Source organism: Pteropus alecto, unplaced genomic scaffold (genome assembly GCF_000325575.1).
Source record: "Pteropus alecto unplaced genomic scaffold, ASM32557v1 scaffold20, whole genome shotgun sequence".
In the NCBI taxonomy this organism is placed as follows: domain Eukaryota; kingdom Metazoa; phylum Chordata; class Mammalia; order Chiroptera; family Pteropodidae; genus Pteropus; species Pteropus alecto.
In genome coordinates, this window is record NW_006436298.1 from 49,796,648 (window position 1) to 49,805,943 (window position 9,296).

General features: G+C 39.5%; 1 long non-coding RNA gene across 1 annotated transcript; it reads right to left on the bottom strand.

The window, feature by feature from the left end:
• Positions 1–3,079: 3,079 nt before the first annotated feature.
• LOC112480632 lies at positions 3,080–6,914 on the bottom strand. The gene is made up of 2 exons (XR_003046718.1): positions 6,289–6,914; positions 3,080–4,709 (listed from the first exon to the last, which is right to left on the bottom strand). It is a non-coding gene; the product is annotated as an uncharacterized LOC112480632 (long non-coding RNA).
• Positions 6,915–9,296: the final 2,382 nt, after the last annotated feature.

Consider the following 9,296-nt stretch of genomic DNA (forward strand, 5'->3'; position numbering starts at 1 on the left):
CGTCCCCTTTAAGAGGTTTCTGCCGCTGGCTCCGTCTCCCTCAGCCGCTTGAGACCGGGCAGCCCTGCATCCTTGCCCCGTCCTACCTTCTGCCTTTGCAGGATGATTTCTTGTATTTCTCCCTAGTTGCATGGCTTGTTCATCTATATCCCAGGAGATTTTCCTTGCTGCAGCTCCTTGTTTCCGTGACTACTTTGATTTGGTCGCCAGAGGGATGAACAAAGCCTCTATCATCTATGCCATTTTTTTCGGTCTGGGCACAAACTTTTAAGAAGCCACAAGAAAATCTGCAGGAAAGGGGAGACCTAGCAGACAGAAAGCTTTTAAACAACAACTGCTCTACTGTAGTTAAAAGCCACATGCCCATCACTGTCAGCAAAGGCTGAATAGGGTCACCAGGCTATCAGTAGAGACCACATGGTGACCTGCTCTCCCACTCTCACTCAGTGGAAACAAGGCACCTCCTCGTCTTCTCAACATTGATGAGTTTGTTTATAAAGAGAAGGAATCAATGGAAAAATAAGATATTTAAACCAGAAGATAATTGGGTGGGATCAGACCCCAGAGACAATGGAATGATATGGAGAATGTAACACTAGTTCCTTAGATACAGAAATTAAAAAAGGGAAAGAACAAATGGTGAAACTGCTGAGGTGGAGGAGATAGGAATTAAGGACATTCTCCTCTGATGTCCTCCTGCTGTCTTTGAAGACGGGAGAGTGAGAGAGGCAGTGATAGACATGGATGTTCTTTTCCATCGATTCCTTCTCTTTATAGTCATGTTTTCCCTATACTTAAAAACAAACAAAAAATACTTTCCTCTAGACTGTCCTCCCACAATGTCACATTTTACCTCTCTCATGTTCTTTCCAGGCAAACTTCTTAACTCTTTGCAGTAGTGTTCCAGTCCCACCCGGATTTCTGTTGTAAGTGCTCTTGATAGTTACTGGTGACTTTGAATAGCACACACCTGTGACTCCTGTAAGTCAAAGCCTTTTACCATCGGGCCTCATTCTACTCCCATGTCACTCCTACAGCATACCACAAGCCTTCTCCTTTGCCCATGCTGTTCTCTTGGGCTGGAATGCTCTTCTATCTACCTCCCTTCTAGGCCCAGTTTAGATGTGACTGCTTCTGTGAAGTCTTTTTCATCATGTAAATCTTCTCTTTCAAGGGCTAACACAACCTTATTTCTCACCTGTATTTTAGCACTTTATTCTTTCTGCTTACATTTTCATTGGTTGTCATCTCCAAGTCTGTCTTCCTCAAAGAGTTTCCCTACAATAGGAGACAAGGACCATGGTTTGGTCCCCTTTGATTGCCCCTGCAGCATCTAACACAGCATGCCAATAGCAGCTTCCAGGCATCTCAGATTGATGTCAGGTGTATTTAGGACTTTGGAGGTTTTCTGCTCCTTACCAACCATCCCACCCCATCTGTACCTGCCACCAACTCTGTGTTTAGGTAAAGAAGAGCTAGGAAGGAACATTAAGAATGACAATAGGTGGCAGGTGGGAGATGCCAGTGGAAGGTTGAAGGTGCTGTAGCCCCCTAGCATGTGGAAATTATGCCTTTTGAAATAGTGCCCAAAGTTGATTTTCAGCATCTCTGGGCCAGGGCCCAGGCACCTCATTGCTACTTTTGCTGAGTCCAGCGCTCCTAACACTAGCCTAGGCGGGGTGTAGGCAAGGCAGCTTTGGCTGTGCTGTAGGCATCCCCTTCTCTCTTCACAGCTGTTGGACAGGGCGTATGTGTTTACTGGACACACTGCCCCCACTTGCTTGGTTCAGACTTGTCTCAGAACTGGGAAGTCATGACATAAAGCCCGTAGATCAACTGCTCCAGCGAGGTCTGCAGGGTGAGCGTGGGGGCACCAGTTCTCTTCCCTGAGCTACTCACCTTCTGGGCTCTGGCTTATCTTCAAGGACACAAAGTTAAGACTAGGTCTCTCTTGTCTCTGTCTTGGTCAATTTGGATTCTATTTCACAGGGCCCAAAACTGCTCCCAGGCTTTACCACAAACACCTTAAACGGCCCCTCTATTGAAGTGTGCAAACTCCTCCTGGTTTCAGCTGCTTTTCTCAGGACAGCTCACTGAAATTTTGCATGAGTACCTGTTGATTGTTTTGCAGCTCTCAGATCTTTCTGATGCTTATTGCTTTTCTGCTTCTTTTTACACAATGGCTCCAGACTACATTCATTTTGCAACTGTTGGTGGTACCCTGTCATCTGGTTTTGTTGTAGATGCTGTCCTTGGGTTTCAGTTTTGCTGTCCTACTTGCTATGTTTTTCAAGGGGAGATTTATTAAATATGGTACTATCAGTGCTATCCTTTCTGTTGTGTGCCTTTCTGAAAGCAAGAGAAACCTTCACAGAAATATTGTGATAGACTGCCCTGTGTACACCTCATTGGCTAGAATGATTAACACGTGCCCCTGCTTACATAAACCCAGTGACAAGGAGGATGGTGTTAAACCACGATTGGCATCAAGATTCACTTCCTGGAATTAAAAAGGAAGGAGCATATAGGCACATGCATGGTGAAAAACTGACCCTGAATGGGGCTCTGCCTGAAAGGAGGAGCAAGACTGCAGCAGTGGACAGGGGAACAGATTTGAGTATAAAACTGTCAAGAGCACTATTTTTTTTTTTTTTTTGAAATTGACAGAATTCACAGAAACATAGTTTACAATATTATCCTGTATATATATATATATACACACACACCTTCATGTAACTAACAAGTTTCCAGAAACAATGCTTACTGTTATAATATAGGAAAAAGAACCTAGTTAATTCCAAATATAATTTTATTAATATTTAAATACAATATATAAAACAATGCCCCAAATTAAGTACAAAACCAAAATTTCACAAAGATTGTATTTAATGTTATGGGTGTGCCTGCTTGTTCATAAGTTCGTTCCAGTCAGGGACACATGAGGATAAGGCTACACGCATGTCAGGTGCACTATTCAGCCTATTTCTTTTCGTTGTTTTCAATCATGTCAGGATTAAAAATCCTAATTCACACAAACGGGTAGTTGTGAATAGTAAAAACAGCAATATACACTTTCTACTTAGCAATGGAAATTCATCTTAGATCTTAATCCAAAATGCCGATAAACTTAATGTCTTATAATAATTCCTCAGCGTGAATGATGATGAACTGAGCTGCAACAATTCATTCTCTCCTTCAGGCATCAAGTTCAACTCAATTATTGATTATGGGGTTTGAAAAGCAAATGGATCTTTCATCCAAATATTTTCCTTTAATGATTTAAATTTCTCTTCTGGAAAGTAATGATTAAAGATTTGAGATAAAGAAGTGAGATGCAACAATATCTCTAATTTTATTTCTTCCATGCAGTCTTCATTAATAATGTTCTCTTCAATGTGTTGTAACAATGTTGGGAAGATATAGTAGCTTGGGCGATTACTTTTAAGTCTTGTTTGCCAAAACAATAATGTCTTTTGGAATCCTAGAATATGTTCCACATATTGAAACATATCATTGTTTTTCCCCTGTAGTTTCAAATTTAATTCATTAAGAATGCCAAAAATATCACTTAAGTATGCCAATTTTGTTACCGAAAAGTCATCTTCAAAAATAGTTACCAAATGAGATTGCTTTTCAATGAGAAAAATGTAAATCTCATTCCTGAGTTCACATACTCTGCTCAATACTTTTCCATGAGACAACCAACAAACTTCTGTATGAAACAGTAAATGGGTATGGTTAACTCCAATCTCTGAACAAAATATTTTAAGAAGTCGGCTGTTCAGTGAGCTTCCTTTAATAAAATTAACCATTTTCATCACATTTTTCAATATATCCATTAGACTTTGTGGAATTTCTTTGGATACCAAAGCTTCTTGATGAATAAAACAGTGATTCCAAAGAGCACTGTTATGGGTTGCTTCTAACAATTTTTTAATAATCCTGCTATGTTTTCCCGTCATATTTGCTGCTCCATCAATGGAAATTACCTTACGTTTTTCCAGTTTAATTTATATTGACCAAGAACACACTTATCTAATCCAGTTATATGTGAATTTAAACAACACAACAGATCCTCTATAAAATCACCTCACCACACATATCTCACATAAACCAAAAGTATTGGACAACTTGCAATATCAGTGCTCTCATCAAGCTGAATAGCAAAATCTATACCAGATTGTAGTCGTGTAATTAGCATTGCTTCTAAATGTTTTGCAATAATAGTACAGATTCGACGAGATATTGTATTATCACTAAGAGGTATAGTTCTTAATTTATATATATATATATCAGCTGATTTATCATCAAAAATTGTACGTACCATATCCATACATGGTAGAAGAATAATTTTTTCAGCAGCCATGTGAGCCATTTTCTCTTTTGCCACTCAATAGGCAATTAAATATGATGATAATAAGGCTCTCTAATTCATAGTTGTGGAACAACTAAAAAACTGTGGTGATAACTCGATCTTATTTCTTTCTCTTTGTAAGTGGTCTTCCTTATGTCCTTCATCTTCCTCCTCCACTTTCATTGTCATTATACCTTCCGTGTCCTGGGTAGCCTGGGGAGACAGATCTGCAGTATCCCTTCATTCAGCAGTCATTATTCAGGTTCAAGGAACTGGCTCACTTGACCCAAATAGGGTCTGTGTGCAGAACTGTGCTTTCTGTCCTAGGTGTTTTATGATATTGGTTTTTGCAATCCTGAAATTGGAAAAATTTAATAGCAGTATTAAAAAATAACATTGAATTGCTGTGCTGCTAACACCTTATATAAGCATTCATGAAGACAATTCACAATGGGGTGACATGGTAAATGCTGAACAACTGCCATTTATATTAGCATACAGCTAGTAAATTACATTTAGTAAATTACATACACAACTCATTTAACACCCATAGAAACTTAATAAAGTACATGATTATTACTTCTATTTTACAGATGAAGAAGAGAAGCTGAGAAAGATTAAATAACATATAGTTAGTGTAGCAGAGTCATTACTCAAACCATTACTGAAGCCCACTGCTACACTGCTATCAAATCACTCTAAAAAGTGACCTGGTCATTCTTAAAAAGTGATCACCAAAGCAAGGTGTAGAAGGTATGAACTGCAAGAGAGTGCCTTGCCTGTGGAGTACGGTAGACAAGCCAGCCACCTGCTGTCAGAAAATGAAGTTAAACTATAAATATCTCCATTTTTATTTCAATCTGCCATCTCACCATTATCTGGTATATATCTGGCCATTAAAAAAAAAGTGGACTTGGATTATTGGGACAAAGGCTTAGATAATCCAGATCATGGACTTTGAGATGGGGTATATTTGAGATTTTATTTCAAAATAATTAGAGCTTGTATTTGTATTGTAAAAATATTGAAACTCATTTAACCTTTCCTGATAGGCCCAAACTTTTTTTGTCCCCCTCTTATAGCATTTACATTTTTTCATTATTTGTTACCCTTCTTATGTTCATCTTCTAACAATTCTATTCTCTTTGTTCATTTCCCTTCATTTTCAATTAAAAATTCATTTTGTCTTGGGTATTTTAAGAAGATCAAGGAAAAGGAATCTTGGTTTTTGATATCTAGGTCAAAGATTTAAAGATGGAGAAGGGGGGAATAATACATCCCTAGAGGCATTCCCCCACGGTGGCAATATGAATTAAAATGAAGGGACTCCAAGGAGGTGAAACTCAAAGATCAGGGCTGGGGTCAGGAGCATATTCACTTCTCCCTAATCTAGAGAGGCCCTGGATGTTTTCCTGCTCAGATTCTGGACAAACAACAGTAGAAAGACTGGGTTTTATTTTACATTTCTTGAATGATCCCGGCACCCAGTCACCTCCTGACTTTACTCATTAACTGTTTCCATCACTATTTTAGTATGTAATATTTTGATAGCTTTTACCCTGAAATTTAATTTTTCATGCTTTTATGCCTTATCTCAACTAAGTTATTCTTCAAGAATAAAGACTGTTTTTTGCTTTTATTGTTGCCCTGAAGTCACTTATCGCTGTTCCGTGCAACCCACAGACATTTAAAAAATATTTGTTTGAATGAATACAATATCAACATTTTCTGCCCATTTGTAGAAAGTTCAACAAATTCATCATAGGCCTGGTCTTTCAATACTTAGAAGGGCATGTCATTTATAAATTAACAGATTTCACTACATTGCAACTATGAGGCTATTTATGAAACATCTGAATAAGAATGGGAGAAATATTAAAGCAGCAGATTTAAAATACAGAAATAAAGTATGTGTCAAAGGGTAAGTTACTTACACATCTCCTATTACACTGTGTAACCAACCTCTTTCTCCGCAAATAGTAAGGTTTCATTGATCTGCTTTCAGTGTATTCTCCACAATTCATTTATTGATTGCAAATGATCTCTTTAGCACTGGCCTGTATAACTGTTTACTTTGGCCTTCTGCCCCTTAACCGTCTCTCTCAACAATAAAAATATCTTTCTGTGTCCTGGTGGTGCTGCAAGAAATAGAGATGGGGCATTAGGTTTGGCCTACCTGCATTTTTCACAGTTAAATCACTCTAGCAATGAATTTCCATGTTGGAAGGGCCCTTTGAGATCATCTAGTTTATTTTACTTAGGAACAAATTGAGACTTGGTGGTGTTTTTTCCAAGACCATGTTGGTAATCAGTGGCAGGGAGGGAACTTGGTAATTAATCTTCTAAAGGTCCAACACACTTTCCACTACACATCACAAACTCCCTTCACTACTCACCGCACCAAGTCAAGCTCAGCTGCCACAACTGAAAAATCTAACTAATGTCTGAAAACATACTTTTAAAAAAACATTCAGAATGTTAGGTAACTGAAAGGAAAATGGTGAAGTGTATATAATCTTCCTACTGCATCCAAATCATGTTATTCACTAGGCTTCACTCTTTAATCACCACCATTAAAAAAAAAAAAAAAAAAAAAAGCCCGCATAACTTCGTAGCCTCATTTTACACCTTGGGGGCCCTAGGAACCTAGAAAAAAAGCTCTCACTAGGAAAGCGAAAGGAATACTTCCGTGGGGAAGCACGGATATTAAACTAGGGTCATGTCTCCGACCCCTTTGGGTGAAAACCTAGGACGAGACTGCCTCTTCATGGTCCTAGAGGCTTCTCATTCCAGTCCGGAAACGAAAGGGTCGTCAACCCCTTCCCGCTTGGATCCAGGGCTGTCTCTGTAATGGGACGGCGATTCCTACAGCCTTGGCCGGGAGTGTGGGGGGTGGGGATGGGGGTGGGGGTAGATGTGTGTCTGTCACAGAAGCCGGAAGTATGTCAACCCACGTCTTCCGGGACCTCTCTAGGAACGCGGGAAGACCGAGTTCCTGTTCCCCTGATCGCTGAGTTTCGAGGTTAAGTTTCTCTTGGTAACTATCCTGGTCAGTTACTTATACGTTTTTCTTTTTCTTACTGATAGCAGGAATCATAATTCTAGTTATTGTCAAACAATAATAATACTTAGTGGTTGTGTGTCTGTGGCAGAGAAACTGAAACAAAAATGTAGACAGGAAGATCAAAGTGAAGTCAAGAATGGTTTCACAAAACTTGCTTCTCTGGGAGGATCTTGATTATGCATTGCCACTTGAATGAGCAATATTTTCAAATACTTGATCTGGCAGTATTTTCAAACATTTGATTTATGGGCAGCATAAATCCAATACTAGAAGTTGTAAGATTCTGAGCTCAGCTAATGTTCCCAGGGAGTTTTCAGAATAACAATAATGGAATTACTATAGTAAGTCAAATTTGAGCCATTTTTGCTGTCAAAGTGTTGTCACGATAATTATGGTTTTTACCATCTTTTAGAAAACAGTAACAAATCATAAATGACTGTGATGCGACTCTTAAGTTCTTAGGCAAATTTGAGCGCAACAATGGAAAGCCCACAAAAGGAATAGCCACCTGCTACTGAGGCTACCAATGACTAGGTAAAATTCTGAATAACCTTCCAAGCCCCGAAATATGTTCCATTCCCTATGAGGTTTGGCCTTGCTGTGGCTGCCATTGTTTTCTCTTTCTACTTCTCCATGACTCCTCAATAATACACTTGAATAGGTTTTTGTTCCTTTATCACTGGCTAGCTCGCTGACCTATGGTCCTCCTTAAAGACACCAGAATTTTTTCCTCCAGATACTTCTGCATATTTTTGTCTAGTGTTCCAAGTCATATCTGAGAGCCACTAAATTGTTATGCAGTTTTTCTTCATCTAAATCTGCCCTCTTCCCTCTACCCTCACCCCTACTTTTACATTAAAGCGATTAAATGGTCCAGGAAGGTAGGTTATTGAATGCAGCTGGCTGGGTATGTTTTGAGGGTGGGGGTGGGGGCAGAGACTATGGAGGCATTTACAATAATTCCATTCTTTGCTAACTGATTTACTGGTACAAGGAACCCAAAGTGTCCTGGTGGTTTCTCAGTTTCCAGTTCAGTGGAACACTTGTTGTATCTCCTAAAAGAAATGTAATTGCTGAGAATCACGACTATAACTCAGCAGACTCTAGGTACAGAGATAGGAAGCACAAATTCCACAAATGGATTACTGTTACCAGAGAGTAGGGTTCCCCTCTCAGTGCGTTGTCCAGGTTTCGATGTCTCAAACAAGGAATTGAACGAGAAACTAAAATACAGCAAAAAAGAATAGCTTTATTAGAAGTAATAGCACACTTCCAGACGTGGAAGCGGGCCTAAGCAAGAGAAGCGTGGTTGAAAGGCACAGTAACAAAGCCTTTGGAGTTTTTATCCCTATTTGCTGTGGGTCGTTACTTTTCATAGAGGATCAGGCTTCCTTGATTGACAACTAAGATTGACAGGACTCAGTGATTCATCATTTGCTTTCTGCACATGTTTGTTCCCAGAATTTAGCCTGTTATAATGATATTAATGAACTTACAGGCATATGCATATTATAACGATGGTATAACGAGGCTCAGGTGAATTGAAGGTCATTGGGTCTTCATTGCTCAGGTGCGAGTGACTGGTTGAAACTAGTACCCATTTTTCTGCTCACTTGTTTCCTTGTATGAGTTACTTTTAGCCCCTAAATGCCTTCTGGCTTGCTTAATTGTGGGCAGACTAGGGCGGACCCTTTCTAGAATAGGATGACCTCAGCGTCTTTGCTGGCGGACCGAAATCTCCTATCCAACTTTCCTGCCTAACCCTTTTGTCAGAGAGCTGTAAACTCCCTTATTATTAGTATGGATGTTGAGGGATGGGAAGTCTCTTTTTCTGTATCTGCCTCCTGCTAAGGAGGGCCGTAGCCACTGCCTATTGGG